At 50.9% G+C, this 16,734-nt stretch overlaps 1 long non-coding RNA gene across 5 annotated transcripts; it reads left to right on the top strand.

Annotated features, from left to right (window-relative positions):
- The first annotated feature begins 8,179 nt into the window (after window positions 1-8,179).
- Window positions 8,180-14,053, top strand: LOC116659291. Of its 5 annotated transcripts, none has more exons than XR_004314604.1 (4): window positions 8,180-8,584; window positions 9,102-10,547; window positions 12,389-12,630; window positions 12,713-14,053. It is a non-coding gene; the product is annotated as an uncharacterized LOC116659291 (long non-coding RNA). The 5 variants fall into 5 exon arrangements; XR_004314605.1 differs by having other exon boundaries at window positions 8,181-8,584; window positions 9,102-9,324; window positions 9,593-10,547; window positions 12,389-14,053; XR_004314607.1 differs by having other exon boundaries at window positions 8,182-8,584; window positions 9,102-9,266; window positions 9,593-10,547; window positions 12,389-14,053.
- The last annotated feature ends 2,681 nt before the right edge of the window (window positions 14,054-16,734 follow it).

The following is a 16,734-nucleotide window of genomic DNA, read 5'->3' as shown; positions in this document are numbered from 1 at the left end:
CTGGAGTCCCCCGAGGGCAGGGGTAATCTTACTGCAGGAGGCTGACAGTCTCCCTCCCTGCCCTGCCCTCCCCTCACCAATGAGCTCTTATTAAGGGAGACTTTGGAAAAGGGTTTACTCATTCAGCAGCTATTCATGGAGCCCTACTATGCGTCAGGTGTTATTCTGTGCCCTGGGAAATACAACAATGAATAACAGAGACAAAAAATCTGCTCCCAGTGTGTGGAAAGAGGTGGAGGAAGGTCAGATAATAAACAAGATAATTAAGTGGGATACATGCGTACTATGTTAGATTGCATCGTGGGAAGTGCTCAGAAGGAAAATAAAGCCGGGAAGGGGGTGAAATTTGAGACAGGGTGGCTGGAATGTGAGGCTACCCTTCCTGCCCAAAGGAGGTCACTCTCTGAGGGGCCACTTTCATTGGAATATAAAGAAGAATCTCAAAACCATAAGCAGAACAAAACGACAGCCTAGGAGTAGGAGAAAATATTTGCAAAAGATGAGACTGACAAGGGCTTGATTTCCAGAATATATAAACAACTCACACGACTTAATAAGAAACCAAACAACCCAACCCAAAAATGGGCAGAAAACCTAGACAAGCAATTCTCCAGTGAAGACATGTGAATGGCCAATAAGCACATGAAAAAGTGCTCAGTATCACTAATTATCAGAAAAATACACACCAGTCAGAATGGCCATCATTCAAAAGTCCACAAACAATAAATGCTGGAGAGGCTGTGGAGAAAAGGGAACCCTCCTACACTGCTGGTGGGAATGCAGTTTGGTGCAGCCGTTGTGGAAAACAGTACTGGAGATTCATCAAAAAACTAAAAACAGGCTTACCATATGACCCAGTAATTCCACTCCTGGGCATATATCCAGAGAGGGTTCCTTAATTCAGAAAGACACCTGGACCCCAATGTTCAGTAGCAGCATTATATACAATAGCCAACTGCATGGAAACAACTTAAATGTCCATCAACAGATGACTGGATAAAGAAGCTGTGGTGTATTTATACAATGGAATACTACTCGGCCATAAAAAAGAATAAAATTATGCTATTTGCAGCAACATGGATGTCCCTGGAGAATGTCATGCTAAGTGAAGTAAGCCAGAAAGAGAAAGAAAGATATGATATCACTCATATGTAGAATCTAAAAAAAAAAAAAAAGACAAATGAACTCGTATATAAAACAGAAACAAACTCACAGACATAGAAAACAATTTTATGGTTACCAGGGTGGAAGTGGGTGGGAAGGGATAAATTGGGAGTTTGAGATATGCAGATACTTATAAAATAGATAAACAAGTTTCTACTGTACAACACAGGGAACTATATTTGATATCTTGTAGTAGCTTACAGTGAAAAAGAATATGAAAACAAATATACGTATGTTCATGTATGACTGAAGCGTTGTGCTGCACACCAGAAATTGACACAACATAGTAAACTGACTGTACTTCAATTTTAAAAAAAAATTAGTGCAATGTTGAAAAAAAAAAAAAAAGAGTCTCCGGGTGGCCCTGCGGGCGCAGTTGCCCAGCCCTACATCAGAGAGTGACAGCAAGCCTGGGCCCGCCCAGAAACGTGATACCATGGACCCATTCTGAGCAGCCTTGCTTTCTTGGGAAACCAAGTCCAAGATGGAAAGCACTGATCTTTTCCCTGAGAAAGGTACCTGGGGGAAACCAAAGAAAACTGGACAAAACACACCTACAGCCATGTCACGCAAGCTCCTAGCTGAGGGGCATCCTCACAGGCCACTCCCTCTTCCTGGGGCCCAGGCCCCATGCCCAGCCTCTCCCGAGAAAAGTAAGAGCTTGGAGTTCCCAGCCAAACCCTTTACGGGGCGGGGCCCACTGGGTTGGGCTGAAAGAAGGGGAAAATCCCGTCTGAGGACAGAAGCAGGGTTTGGGGCTCTGCTCCCTGAGTCAGTTCTGACTGCCTGGGGCCAGCCCAGATGCCACTGTCCCAGGATTTTACAGCAGCCTAAACACTCAGCTTTGCAGACTGAAGCCAGCAAGCTGAAGGGAAATAGACTCTAGAAAAACTTCTTGGAGTGATCTGTTTATTCAAACAGAGGACTTACTGAGCACTTACTTCATGCCAGACACTGTACTAGGTGCTAGAGATACAGCAGTGAGCAAAACAAGGCAGATCTCTGCTCTCTAGAGCTTATATTCCACTTGGGGCGATAAATGGTGAAGACAATTAAGTATATATTTTTATGAATGATGAGGGAAGTCAATAGAAAGTGTCAATAGCAAGCAGACTGTTGAAAGTTTAGATGGAATGGCCATCGAGGGCCTCCTGGAGGAGGCGGCTTTTGAGTGAAGACTTTAAGAAAGCAAGGGAGGCATGAGGATACCTGGAGAAAGAGAATTCCAGGCGGAGGAAATGGCAGGTGCAAAGGCACTGGGACAGGGTGGCCTGTGGCAGGTTTGAGTGACAGCATGTTGGCCAGTGTGGCTGAAGCTGGGGGAGCAAGGGGGAAAGTGAGGAGATGGAGTCAGAGGTCACAGCAACCTTGTCAGCCACAATGAGGACTTGCTCTTTTTTCCTCTCAGTGAGGTAGGGAAGCGGAGGGGAATTGTGGCAGAGGACTGACCTGATTTGACTTGTTTTTAAGGGATTGACTCTGGCAGCAGCATTGAAAATGGATGAAGTGCAACAAGGTTGGAGGCAGAGAGAGCAAGTAGGAGGCTACCAAAATATGTCCGTGGGAAATGAGAGTTTGGATTGAGCTGTTAACAGACAGAAGATTCGAAGCAGCTGGGTTTTGTTTTGTTTTGTTTTAATTCGAAAAAAAGGAGTATATTAAGTTGGAAAACCAGAAACCCACGCATTGTCAAGTCAGGTGTATATAACACGGGTTAACAAACACCTCCCACCGAACTAAGGTTCTCCTGAAGATCTGGGAAAGGAGGGTAGAGGGCTGTAGCCTTACCGTGACCACAAGGGTGGGGCACCATAGGAAAAAAAAGATTTGAGGGTGAGCTATCCTGGGAGGTACAGGGGGCTGGTAACTTTTGTCTCTCAGGGAGACTGCATATTAGATGGCAAGTGATGTTGACAGGCAAAGGGCAGCTTCAGCGAGAGTGAGAAAATGGGCTGCTGGATGTTATGTTCATTGAGAGCGCGAAGGCTGATGGAGGAAGGTACCCATGGGGTAAAGGACTAAGAGTCAAAAGGAGAACCAAGGGGCCGAGGAGTCAGGGAGGCTGGTCATGGGAGGCCTGTGGAGGCCGCAAAGTGCCTTTGCAGCCAGCCGCCTGCTTGGGGACCACCTTTCCATCTCCCCCACACTCGGCCCCTCTCAGGGCTGCCCCTGCCCCAGCGACGATGGCCAATGGCCAGAGCAGCTGTTTCCGCCCAGGGACCGCGGAGGCAAAGGCACCCCTGGAGCCGGGAGGGGTGGGGTGCAGGCCAGCGGCAGGCAGCTGTCGGGTGAGCTGAAGGGGATTCCGAGACCAGTGCCGCTGGGCCAACACCAAACTTCGCCCTGTCCTCGCCTTAGCGTTCTTTATCCCCCGACTTCCCGGCCCGCTGGTGTTCTCTTCGACCGAGACCCCCGCTGCCTCTCAGCCCTCCCCAGCGCCCTGAGGCTGGGAAGGGACAGGCCACCAGGGCGCTTTGGAGCATGCCCAGGTTCCCCAGAGTCCCAGACACCGCCCCCAGGAAATGCCCGTATTCTGGGGAGAGGGGTGCTCCGGAGCCCGCCCAGATGCTGCAAACTCCTCTTACCTGCACTGACGCCATAAGCGGCTGGGTATTTTAAAGGAAGAGCCTGCAGGATTTGCTGATAGACAAAAGCAGACCCTCAGCTCTTGGCAGCTACACTGTAAAAATCTCATCCATTCATTCAATGACTCTCCAGTGCTCATCTGTTCCGCATCAGGCACTGGCTTAGATGTTTGGGATGAAAAGAGGAGTGAGACAGTTCTTGACCTTGGAGAACATATGGTTTGAAGAAGGACACAGACATGAGTCGAAGTAACAACAGCGAGATAAGCATGCATAGTCCTAAGCCATCAGAGGACCGGGTAACCGTCCCCACTGGGGAGACGTGAGAAGAGACACCCCAGAGGAGGCGATGTGTGGCCTGAACTCTGCAGGGGCCTGGTGCACTCAGAGGATGGCACGTACAGTGCTTTGCTTTGGGAAGGATCCAGGGAGGCCTGGGAAGCCAGAGATGAGCTGGAGCAGTTACTGGGCGGGCGCACCTGGGCAAGCGCTTACCCCAAAGATAAGGGGACATCACTGCCGTTTTCCAAATCAGATCTGTTTTCCAGAGATCTCTCTCTCTATGCAGCAGGTGGATGCCAGACAAGAGAAGACATTGTTTTGTCTATTTCAGGATGATACTACCCGGGAATTCTGGTCAGACTGTGAAAACGGGCACACATTTCCAGAAAACAAACAGTGCTTTCCCATGTGTGCGTGTCTCTGTGTGTGTGTCTATAAATATACACAGCACTTGGCTGGAGTCTCACACAGGGTCATGACAGCATCCTGCCACACCCCCTGAGCTGGCTCTGCTGCCTTCTTGCCTCTTCCTGGCAAGGCTTAGTCCCGTAAAGCACCAAATTTCGCTACCCAGCTGGCAGGGCCAGGATCTGACCTTTGTCTTTTCACCATTCCCCTAGGACACTAACGTGAGCATCTGAACTCCAGCACGAAGGATGTGAGTTTGGACAAAGGAGGAAACACGGAGACTGTTAGATCCAAGCTGAGTGTGGACTGACTCTCCAGGGTGAGAAGTGGGAGCTTGTTTGAAAGCCTGACCTATATCCAATGGCTCAAGGACCATTCTGGTCAGAGACAGTGAATATAAGAGAAGACCCCTGTCCCATCCACCTCCTAGATCCTTCAAGTCAGATTAGTGGAGAGAGACAGAGACAGAGAAATATGTACACTCATGTATATGTGTATATACACATATGTATATAAGTATATACATACAGATAGCCACACAGATGTATATTTATATATTATGGAGAGAGACAAAGACAGACACAGGAAGCAGGGACAGAGAGAGACAGACAGAGACAGAGACAACAGGGCAACCAATGTTTTTAACCGTGACGATCTTCAAGGCCCCAGCTAGGGCAGACCTGCTAAAACTGATACACAGAATTCATGTTGATACGCAGTGGAGTCCGGCCCAGTACCCCCTCTGCATCCCCAGCTCAGAAATTTGTGTCAGATTCTCCCACTTCTTGTCAGCCCTGGAGAAAAACAAAAACCCAGAGGGACAGTGAAACAGGGAAAACTGACCCCCAGGGATTCTCATAGTGTGAAGGTCCCTCCCAAGGCCTACTGACCCCCTCTGCTCCAGGCCAAGGGGGAACCCAGGTTTCTGCCAGCTCTTCCTGAGGCTGAGCCCTGTCCCAGTGCCCAGGTCCTGGGGGGGACGGGGCTGGCCACCTGCCTGCCCTCTGCGGCACTAGGGCTTGGCCTGTGTCAGCCAGGCCGCCCTCCTTAGCCATGCAGGGCGTCAGGGGCCAGCAGGGGGACAGCTGAGTCGTGTCCTCCGCATGACTTTATAGAGTGAGGGATACAATCCCTTTCCTCTACAGTCTCATCTGTAAAATGGGAATAAAAACATCTGCTCCTGTGTTGTCTCACTTATATGTGGAATCTAAAAAAAACAAAACAACAACCAAAACCCAAGCTCATAGACACGGGGAACAGGTCGGTGTTTGCCAGAGGTAGGCATGGGCGGTGGGCAAAATGGGTGTAAAAACTTCGAGTTATAAAATAAATAAGCCATGGGGATGTGATGCATGGCATGCTGACTACAGTTACTAATACTGTATTGCATATTTGAAAGTTGCTAAGAGAGTAGATCTTGTGTTCTCATCTCAAGAAAAACATTTAAAAAATTTTTTTTCTTTCAGTGGAGATACTGGGGATTGAACCTGGTACCTCATGCATGCTAAGCACACACTCTACCTCTGACCTGTACCCTCCCCACAGAGAAAAACATTTGTTGTAACTATATATGGTGAAGGACGTGGTGGTGGTTCACAACGTATACAGATACCAAGTCATTATGTTGTACACCTGAAACTAGCAGGTTATATGTCAGTGGCACCTCAATAAAAAATTAAAATTAGAATGTTAAAAACTCTGCTCTCCCATTTTACAGAAGGTGAAGCTGAGACACAGGGAGGTGCCCCAAGCCACTCTCCTACCCAGGGTTTGGACCCACGCAGTCGGGCTCTACAACCCCTGCCTCTAACCACACTTCTTTGCTGCTTCTTTACATTCCCAGCATCAGGGAGGGGCTGCTACAGTGGAATGAGAACTTTTGCTCAAGGATGTGGCTTCACTAGCTGAACAGGACCGTTCACTTTAACACTAAGTTTAAATTCCAACTCCTTCGTTTACATTGGCTTGGGGGTTGGAACACAGTTGCCTCTATGTGGAGGTTGGTGTAGTGCAAATCTTTGTTACCCAACTGTGCAAGGGCAGGGTCTACACCACAGTGTGTACAGAGTCCCCTTCCCCCAAGCCAGAGCGCTGCACCTCACAGCGCTGAGGTGGTGAGACTCACAGCCTTAGGAAATGGAGGTGGTTGAACACAGTCTAGAATTTGATAGAATTTTAATTAAATGCTCAAGATATGTCATTATATATTTAGTACTTTTAAAAAAAACCCCTTTGACTCTTGCGGTTTAGGGACTATTAATAAAAGTCTCTGAAATGCGGAAAAACAAACCAAAAAAAACCCCCAACATCTGCTCCGCTTGCCTCTGGGGACTGCTCTGAGCAGGGACTGAGGGGGCGGCTCCGACAGAACTTTGTAAGATGCTGTGTGCAACCCAGACACATAGAAACATTGATGTCCTGTCTGATCTAGGCCAGCATGTGCTCCCCTCCCCGCCCAAACAGGGTCCAAACCACAGCCTGGATGGGAGCAGGCTTGAGTGTGCCTTCTTGGAGGGTGTGCCTGAAGTGGGTGTCCCTGAGAAGACCTGTTTGGGGACTGCCTGCCTCCCTCAGGGGTTTGTGCACAGAGAGCGTGAGGTGGGGGTAGAGTCAGGGAGGGGGCCATCGGGGAGAAGAAAGGCTCTTAAGAAAGATGCTAGTCTCCCTGCCCAGCCAGACTACCCACATCCTCTTCACCCACTCACCCCAACCTCCAGATGCCCACAGGGGGCGCCCTCCCTCTCCCTTTTCCTCAGATCCCACACTGTGTTCTGCCGAGTGGACGCTCAGAAAGAGGGATGAGAACCATCCGGACGCTGATGCCAGGAGGACCTGGGAGGCAACAGGCATGAGCAGAGCCGGTTCAAATGGCCACAGGAAAGCTCCCCTAGCATCCTGTTTGCGAAGTTGCTCTTTCCTGCCCGTGAGCTCTAACAGCAATCCGTTTACAAGGTCTTGTCATCAGTACCCCCCAGTCACAGCATAGGTATACGGACAGGAGCTCCGAACTTGGAGCCTGTAAAACCCGCAGCCCTGTCGTAATAACAAGACAGTTACCACTTACTAAGCGCCCGTGCAGGCTGGGCAAGGTGTCTGATACATTCCGAGTCTAATCCCCACAGCTGACAGGTGAGGAACCTGGATCCCATAAGGGGAGGCTCACACAGGGTCGTGTCAGCCAGGTCCTGGGCTTGGAAGCCTGTGTTCTTGGATGACGACCCCATAAGGGAGGTACAAGTGTCTTCAGGTACCCTTGAAGAATAGAGACTGCTCCGTCAAGCTGAGTGGCGAGCACCAGCAGGAGACTCACTGGGTAAAGGAGCCTGGCGACCTGTGCAGGCTGCTGCCTGTCTGGAGAGACGCCAGGTGGAAAAGGCTCGGGGGAGAGCAGGACTTTGTGAGCAGACCCAGCGCTGCCTGGGGCGAGGAAGCTCTGCTTGTAGGGGACAGCTGCTGCGAACACACCTTCTGCAGGGACAGGGAAGTGGCCCAGCCACCCTAAATAACAAGAGCTACCAGTTATTCTGGGTCTCCCTTCACGTTTCCTCTCTCCCTCCTCCCAGCGATTCTGAGTGGTCGTTCTGTGATTATTCCCCACTCGCAGATGAAGAGCTGAGCCTTAAGCAACCTGCCAGGAACACACAGTCAGAAACCGGCAGAGCTGAGATTCCAATCCAGGTCGCTCCTGAGCCACATTTCCTTGACCCTTCCCAGAGCATCACGCATCCCTCGCGTAAGTCTGGTGGAGCGAGAAGGCCTTCAAGATGGGCTGGCTCCCTCTGTTCTGGCTCGCGTCCGTGGGCATCACCAGGAGGAAATGGGTGGTTCCAGCAAATTCCCAGCACCAGCCTTAATGACAAACCCGCACTCCCTGTAGTCGAACACACTGGCTTTCTGTTTGCCCAACCACCTCCTGTGTGTTTGGTTGGCATGAGCTGGACCTTCAAATATTAACCAGCTCTGGTGACCTGGAAACAAACAAACAAACAAACAAAAACAGGTTCTACACCTGTCAAGCTAAGAGAGGCCTTGTTTTCACCAAGGTTCTGCCTCTGGGAGTGGGAGCAGTGGTGCGGCAGAAGCTACCGAAAGACCCAGTCCAGGCTGGGAATGTGGTATCAGAGCTCCTTGCTGTGTGTCCTGGGGTAAGTCACTTCACTTCTCTGAACTTCATTTTCTGATCTAAGTCACAGAATAAAGGCATGTGAAATAACTCAGTAAACTAAAGTGCTTTGTGGTCTTGCCCGAATTATCACTGCCAACTGGGTGTGCCTGCCTGGCCCACTTGTCCCAGGCCCCTTCAGGGCAGGAACTGCAGTGGGGCCTCACTCCTGTCATCTACCTAGGCCACTTCTCTGCTTCCTTAAGAGTCAGTGTGAGTGTCGCCTCCTTCGGGCTCTGGGAGGCAGGCTCCCCGCCAGGAGGCTCCTTCTGGGCTTGTCACGCCCTGGTGATCGTCCAGCACCCACCCTGCTCTGTAAGCTCCTGTCTGGTCCTCCAACTTTGGAGGGATGGTCCCATGGTGGCCCTTCCATAAGTGTTTCAAAGGGTGTACCCTGGGCTGTCGGGAAGAGAGCTTCTGCCTGGACCAGCCGGTGAAGGGACTTAGCGATTCGTCCACTTGGTGTTTGAATTCATTTCCTCTGCCCTGTGTGGCCACAGGCCCCTCTGGAAACAGTCTGAGTGCTCCTTGGCGGGATGCCATCCTGCAAGCTCTTCTCTCCTGCGGTTTCCAGAGGGGAGGACCGCATCTCCAGCTCAGGCCAGGAGCTCCAGGGCCCCCATCAAACCACCTGTCTGGGCGGGTTGGTTCCCAGGGCTCAGCAGGTGACGAGGCCAGGCTGGCTGTCTTGACTTGAACAATGACACGCCTCTGGATAAGACGGTGATCTCGCTGAGTTTTGTGTTTTGTTTTGTTTTGTTTTGCCTTCTTGTCCAAGAGCCTCAGGGCTATTTTGCAACCCCTTGGCTTCTTTCCTCTGGCCAGAGAAGCAAGGGAGATTGACTTCTCAGTCCTGGGCCCAAGCTGACGGGGAGAGCGGGAAGGAGCAGAGGGTGGGGGAGAGTGGGTGGGGATGCTGCAGAGGTCAGGAGCTGGGCCACCCCCAGGGACTGACTCGCGGGGCTGCTCAAGTGGGTCCTCCCTATTTTAGGACCTACGGACGACTCCTTTCTAGGCTGAACGAGGAGGCGAGTGGTTCTGGACTCTTTGGCATCACCAGCGGCACCCTCCCCAAGTGTAGGAAGTGCCTGGCCTGGCCAGCGGCCTGGAGCCCAGGACAGGAGCTGATGGGAGAAGCCTCGTCCCGGGGCTGGGGACGAAGCAATCCCCCAGACTTCTCTGCGCTCATGTAGTTCCACACACACCCCCACAGAGGCAGTCAGACGGTGAGACATGGTGACTGGCTTGAAATAAACACAGTCAGCTATTTCAGATCTCTGGCGACCAGGTGTCTTTTCTGGGCTGCAAAGGACACACCTTGCCTGGAGCCACACGTGTAGAGACCCGACTTTCCCAACCCCAGTTCCCTCCCAGCCAGTGCGGTTCAAGGACCAAAACAGAGGCCTGGCTCCCCCTGCTGACGAGCCTGGGTACCCACACCAGGTTTGGTGATAGCAAATAACCTCTCTGTACTGGATTCTAGCAGGGAAACAGAGACACCTGAGAACAGTTCCTGCCTCCCCCTGTCTCCTTTTCTTCCAGGAACCAGAGTGATTTACCTCCGTTCATTCTCCCAAAGGCAGGATTCACCTCCCTGTAGTGTGGAAGGGAAGATGAGGGTCAGAGAGTTTAAGTGATTCTCCCAGGGTCACGCAGCATGTTGGAGCTGGCACCGAAAGTAGCCTCCTCCACTGCAGACCCAGTGAGGAGGCAGACAGGCCACCGACTGTCACCAGGACCACTGGACTCCTGCAGGGGAACAGCACTGTGTCCTCATGGGCCAAGGCCTCCTCCTCCTCACCGTGTCATCTCCCTGGCCAGACAGTGGCTGACCCTGGACTGCTGACACCATTGGGCGACGCGTGACGCATCTGAACACGCAGACTCTAGGGTAGGAACAGTCCTCAGGTGGCCTCAGGTGACACGGGAAGTGCCCAGCCTGTGGGGTAAGTGCCTGGCGGGGGGGGGGGGTCCTGCTGTAGGAACTGGGGGCCCAGGAGAAGGGGCCTGTCGCACCCTTCCACTGGGGACCTCCTACTGGCGGGACAGACAGGCTGGAGGGGACTACCAAGAAGTCACACCCCCGCCCAAGCAGGGTGCAGCACTGAGTTTACAAGACGGAGCTGGAGGACTTCCGAAGGCTGGGCCGGGGCCTCCAGCCGGGAGCGGGTGCCCAGGCCTGGGTCAGGGCTCCCTTGTCGGGGCCTCCGGTGTCATTCTCTCCTCCATGCTCATCGTCTCCAGCACGGTAAGGGACACTTGCGTGGCCTCCTGCGTAGGGGCGCCTCGTTCTCTCTTCTGGAGGACACGCAAGTTGAGACGTCCCACTTCTCCTGGGCCCGGGCCACCGTGGCCCAGTTCTCCTGGACACCCCTGGATTTCAGGCTGAAGTCGGTCCTCACAACCGACTTCCGCTCACCAAGTTGCTTTCCCTTTCCAGGGCTGTTGCTTGGGGCCAGGCGGTCTCCCCACTCCTGCCTGGCCCTGGCTCTCTGCCCTCGGGGCCAGGGCAATAGAGAAGGAGCCACAAGCCGGCCCCACGCTATTACTCGCAGCACCTCCCCAGCCTCCAGGCGTCTTGCTAGGTCGGCTTGGTGGTAACTCCCAGGGTCAAAGGCCCACGGCCCCCAGAGCTCAGTCTCCTCGCCTAGGAGAGGGCTTCCTTCTGGTGCCCCCTCCTCGCCAGCCCCCCTGTGTGACTGAGATCCCCTTAGTAACAGGTCCCATCACTAGGTGGCGGGCGCCCCTCACTTGTTCACATGACGATTGCGGGACAAGGATTTAGAGCCAGATGCACTGGGCCCTGAATCCCGGTTCCATCAGTTCCTCTCCGCGTGGCCTTGGGCAATCTGGGTAACCTCCCCCCCTCAGCTTCCGAATTTGTCAGTCGGTGTAACAGCCTGTAGTTTGCAGGGGGCTGTGCCGTGACTCCAAGGGGCATGAACCCTGGGCCAAGGACAAGCGCAGGGAAAGGAGAGACATGGTACATCTTGCTGGAGTGTTAATTTTACTAGAAGCATTTAGGGAAATATATTTTGAAGCAAACTATTAAAATCTAAAATTTGAACAAATTTTAAAGAAGAAAGAGACGACCACTAGAAGGGTTTTTATCAATGGTCACTTGCTCTGGGTTGTTCTCTCATCTTGGGGGTCAGTGGTTTTCTCTGCCTCAGAGAGTTTTTTGTTTTCTTGTTTTTAAGACTTTTTGTTGTGAAACAATCTCAAACTTACAGGAAAGGGGCAAGGACAGAACAGAGAACTCCAGTATATCCTTCGCCCACATTTCCTGTTACCGCCACGTGTGCTTTATTTTCTCTTCTCTCCCACATCTGCCAATGGATTAGTACTACATTTTTTTTTTTTTTGGTAAACAAAGTTTATTCTAGGAAGAGCAACTCATTGAGAGAGAAAACCATCTTAAAATTTACATATATGTACTATTTATTGTTTCTAAGGACCGTTTAGAGCTTTTCAGAGCTTTAGCTTTTTAAACTGACGTTGTTATCCAAGGAATAAAGCCAACCACAAAATAAGAATTAACAAAATACAGTGATCCAGTCATAAAGGACAGTCAAATGTGCTTACACATATTCAAGAAATCACTCATCTAAGTTATAAACAATAAGTAGTTCATTTGTGTCTTTTTTTTAAGATTCTACATATAAGGGAGATCATATGGCATTTTTCTTTCCTTAGAAAGTTCTTTTTTTTATTTATCATACTTTTATTTTTTTCTTGAATTTTTAATAGTCATCAAAAATACATTAACAGTTCTGTTTCACTTTAGCCTGGGGATCATATACACACAAGACAGAAGCGTTCAGATCCAAACAAGAAAGTTCTTTTGATGGAAGAATCTGAAACTGCTTCGTGTGAGAGGCTGGGTCCTGCCCACAAGCCCTCTTCGGGGAAGCCGAGCCATCTCAGCTTTTCCTCAGGCTTTTGTACACCTGGGATATTTCCTTAAGTCCTGGGCTGTCCTCGGCTTCAGCCACCAGCACCAGGACAAGAATCGGGTCTGGGGCTCCGGTGAGTGGTTGGGGCAGGGGTTCTCTTGTGCAAAAGTAGTAGCAATATCAGAAAGATGAGCGAGGAGCGTCTCTTTTTACAGATTCCAGAGTGGTGGGCGTGGAGGTAAGGTGAGTGCCCATGGCTGACGGTGGTACTCTGAGGACCAGCTCAAAGCCCTGGTAAGCTGCAGGCTGACTCTGAGAGTCTGGCTGGGGACAGTGCTTAGGCACTGGCTGCGAGAGCTCTGGCCACATCTGAGAGGATCTGAGCTACTGCCATACATCCCGGAATCCTGGAAGTGGGGAGGAGGAACAAGGGACAGTGTGCACAGCACAGACCAGGCTCTGGGCTGAGATGATTTGCATATGAGGTTTCAGTTAATACAACAATTTGCATACGGTAATGTTACCCACCCCCCCCCCCAAAAAAGAGAAAAGACCCCAGTCTTTCTCTTACCCAATAGACAAGATTACAGACAGGAGACAGAGAGTGTTCTGCATCGAAAGGTTTTCGAAGATTTCTTTAGGAAAAGAAAAGTACACTCCAAGAATGGGAGGCGGGGTGACCCAAGGGGGCAGGTGGTGGTCTCTGATCCCTTCTCTTGCACCCTCGCTTAGAGGTGATCTTTTGATTGATTGACAGCCCTTGCCCCAGGAGTGCTTGGCCATGTTTGGCCCTTTTGTGCATGTCCTTACCATGGCGTGCACAGAAGGGCCCATGGGGGCAGTGCCCGAACCCCAATGTTAATTACATGACAGCGAGCACCGCGCCCCGTCCGGCCAGGCCCTTCCAGCTGCCGCGCGGCTGTGGCTGTTGGGATTTAACCTTTTTGTGTGTGTGGGGTTTTGTTTGCTGTTTGTTTGTTTGTTTGTTTTTGCTGGTACTCTTTTAGAAGAAGTAAAGCCCCTTTATGCAGGAGGCGGGAATAACACCATCTTCTGGACCCTCCTCCCTCTCCTCCGCCCATCTGCCCGGTGCCCCCACTTGTCTAACTGCCTAACAGTAAGACAGCATTATACCCCTGCCCAGAGAGGTCAGGAGACTTCTGGTAGAAGCTACTAGTGGTTCCCAGTAACTTTATCATAGTTTTAGCTGGAAATACGACTGCCTAGCAAGAAGTCTACATTTCCCAGCCTCCTGTGTAGTTAGGTGCGGTCACGGGACTGAGTTCCGGCCAAATGAGAAGTACGTGGAGTGTCACATGGTAGTTTCGAGGACCCTTCTGTAAGACACAGCTTGTGTTCATCTCTCTGCTCCTTCTTTGTTCCTCCCCCGTTTTTGCTATTTGGTAGGTAGGTGCCACCTTGAACCATGAGGACGGGGTCCACCCACTAGGAACAGCGGAGCAGTGAGCTGGAAGGAGACCGGGACATCGTACCAGCCCCAGACTCCTACCTCTGGGCTATCATGTGAGAGGAAAATAAACTTCTACCTTGTTAAAGCTGTTGGTGTAGATTTGCTGTAACCTTCATTTGCACCTCATTCTGATGACATACCTAACCTAGTAACTGCTGGAGTGGGGGATTTGAACCCCAGAAAATGGGATCTTAAACCCACACTTTCCCACCATGATGTGATGTTTCTTGGGCCCCTGCATGTGTTCCTGCTGTACCTCCATCAGCGCTTAGGCGCGAAGCATTGCTCGGAGCTGTGACGGGGGAGGGGGGGTGCCTAATGTGATTCTTTATACTAGTTTAATCCAAAGACAATTCAGGGGTCTTTGATGGGTCCAGAGGCACCTTGGGGGCCAAAGCCCAGGACTTTGAGAGAGTGGTGGAGATGACACCCCTGACCTAAGATCCAGGAAGCTCCAGCTTTCTGCCACAGGTTTTGCCACACAGCCACCCTTTGTGGCAGGTGAAGCTTGCACTCAGGCAGCCCAGGGACCCCCAGTCTCCTCTGACAGACTCCGGTCTCCTGGGACATCTCTAACAAAACTTTGCTAAGGGAACCTGCTGAGTCAGGGGAGCAATGCCCTAGGAGCACCCTCTTTCGTGGGGGAATCTTGCAGGACTTTTATGAGCCCGGCAAGGCCTGGCCCCCTTCTGGTAAGGAGGTACATTTTCTCTTACCCGATCTCAGAAGGGGTGGTTGCTAGCTCCTGGGCTGTGTTGAAGTTTGAGTTAAAGGGCTGTAAGATCCTACTGGTAAACCATCAGAGCCTTTCCATCACAGAGGAGGGTCTGAGCCAGAACCCACAGCAGCTGGCCGTGTATCTGGGAAGGTGCTGTTCCGGAACAGTGGAGGCGTATTTAACTGGCTGGTTGATCTTGAGGAAGTCTCCCACCTTGTCACGCTCCTGGTTCATATACTAGTGATGACAATTACCACCTCTCAAGGTTATTGCCACGTTGAATGAGATATTGAATATAAAATCATTCCAAAATCTGCAAAGCACCTACGAATGCAAAATATTACGATTCTGCATTTGTGTAGTAGAAATAAAAATACTACTTGTTGTCACGTTGTGCCCAACCAGAGACCCCCCTTTTCCAGGCTGGTGCACACACCCCTCAGCTGTGTAGAGACTGGTGCTGACAGCCGACAGCTATACCCTCGCCCCAGAAAATTCCCTCAGCTGAATGGGAGCTGCTTTGCTTGGGAGTCCGCAGCCAGTAATTGCCTGACACTGGGGTAGGAAAGGCCAGCCCCACTTACCTCAAGATGGGATTAACCCTGACGCAATCCATGCCCGAGAGCTCCCTGTGGATTGCACAGGGGCTAAGCCGCAGCTGCGACCATGGCCTCGCTTAGCTCCCTGCCTTAGCCTGCTTCCTTCTCTTTCTCCTGAGCGGTTTTCCTTACTAGATAGTGTGTACTGAAATCTGCCTTTAGGGAAACTGACCCAAGTGTCTACCTCATAAAGTTTCTCTGAGGATAAAGTGATGTAATATAGATAAAGGAATTAGTCCCATGTCTGGCTTATAGCCGGTGTTCAATAAATGTTACAGATCGTTATCTAAGGGGCCTCAACATCAGAACCTCTTAGTATGATGGTAACGGGGTATAAATCTGGTGGCCTGGTCAGTGGATTGAATTTTACCTCCTAAAAAGGTGGGATGAGCAGAGAGGGGCAGCTGGACTGTCTTGATTCTCTCAGCTTTGGACAGTGAGGGTCCTTACACAGCTGAGGACAAAAATTCAGCCATTATATACACTTACCAACAGAGGGCGCAATTTCCACACAAATACTGTGCTTTTCCTCTGCTGATCTGAACAGGGTTTGATCAAGGCAGCCCAGGACGGTAGGGGAGATCCATTTCCTGCCGAGTAGACTTAAGGAAGTGCTTTAAGACCTGCACAGATAATGGGAGAAGGCAGAACAGGAAGAAACACTGAGTCAAGCTGGTGGGGAAGCTTTCTGGGAGGTGAAGTTTAGGCTGGGCACTCAGGAACGCATGGGGTCAAGGGAGACAGCATTCCCAGAGGAACTCCTAGGCTGGGTGATCAGCTCGCGGACAGAGCAGGGGCAGCAAGGGTGGCTAAGGGAGCCTGTGCAGGACACCAAAGAGGGAAAGAGGACTATGATTCCAGCCAAGGGATCTTAGGAGAACAGTGGGTCCACTGACACGGGGCAGAAGTCAGAGGGGACATAATTTTTATGGAACACTTGACAGCCCTTTCTCCAACTGCCTTGGCTTCCTGTTATGGCTCCAACAGCAGTGACCTTGCCCTACATAGCACCTTTCCAGCAAGTCATAATTTTGCAGGATTCCTGCTCTGTACAGATTCCAGAAACAAGTACAAAACCCAGAAATGCTAATAGCAAAAGATTCCATTGGTTTTTTTCCATTCTGAGTAAATAAGGCAAGAAATTCCCCACAGCTTTCCCTTACATAAGCATTTGAACAGGGAAGTTTTGATATAAAAATTAGCTTCAGGGAATTAACTACACAATGGGAATTAAAGAGAATGTTAAAGAGTCTCCTAAGGCTGATGGGAAATACACAAAGAAGGGGAGGGGAACCCCTAAGGCTGGGGTTCAGCCCTTGCTGGAGGTGTGGTTGCAGCCTACTGGATGGCAGAGAAGTTCTCTGGGTTGTCTTTGGAACAAACTGGTCCACAGTCAGAGTTCAAGGCTGATGAGCAGAGAACTGCAGGCTGGGACTGCCAGCAGAAACT

This window comes from Camelus ferus, chromosome 23 (genome assembly GCF_009834535.1).
Source record: "Camelus ferus isolate YT-003-E chromosome 23, BCGSAC_Cfer_1.0, whole genome shotgun sequence".
NCBI classification, from domain to species: domain Eukaryota; kingdom Metazoa; phylum Chordata; class Mammalia; order Artiodactyla; family Camelidae; genus Camelus; species Camelus ferus.
Note: the sequence above shows the minus strand (reverse complement) of the source record. Positions and strands in the feature narration are given on the sequence as shown.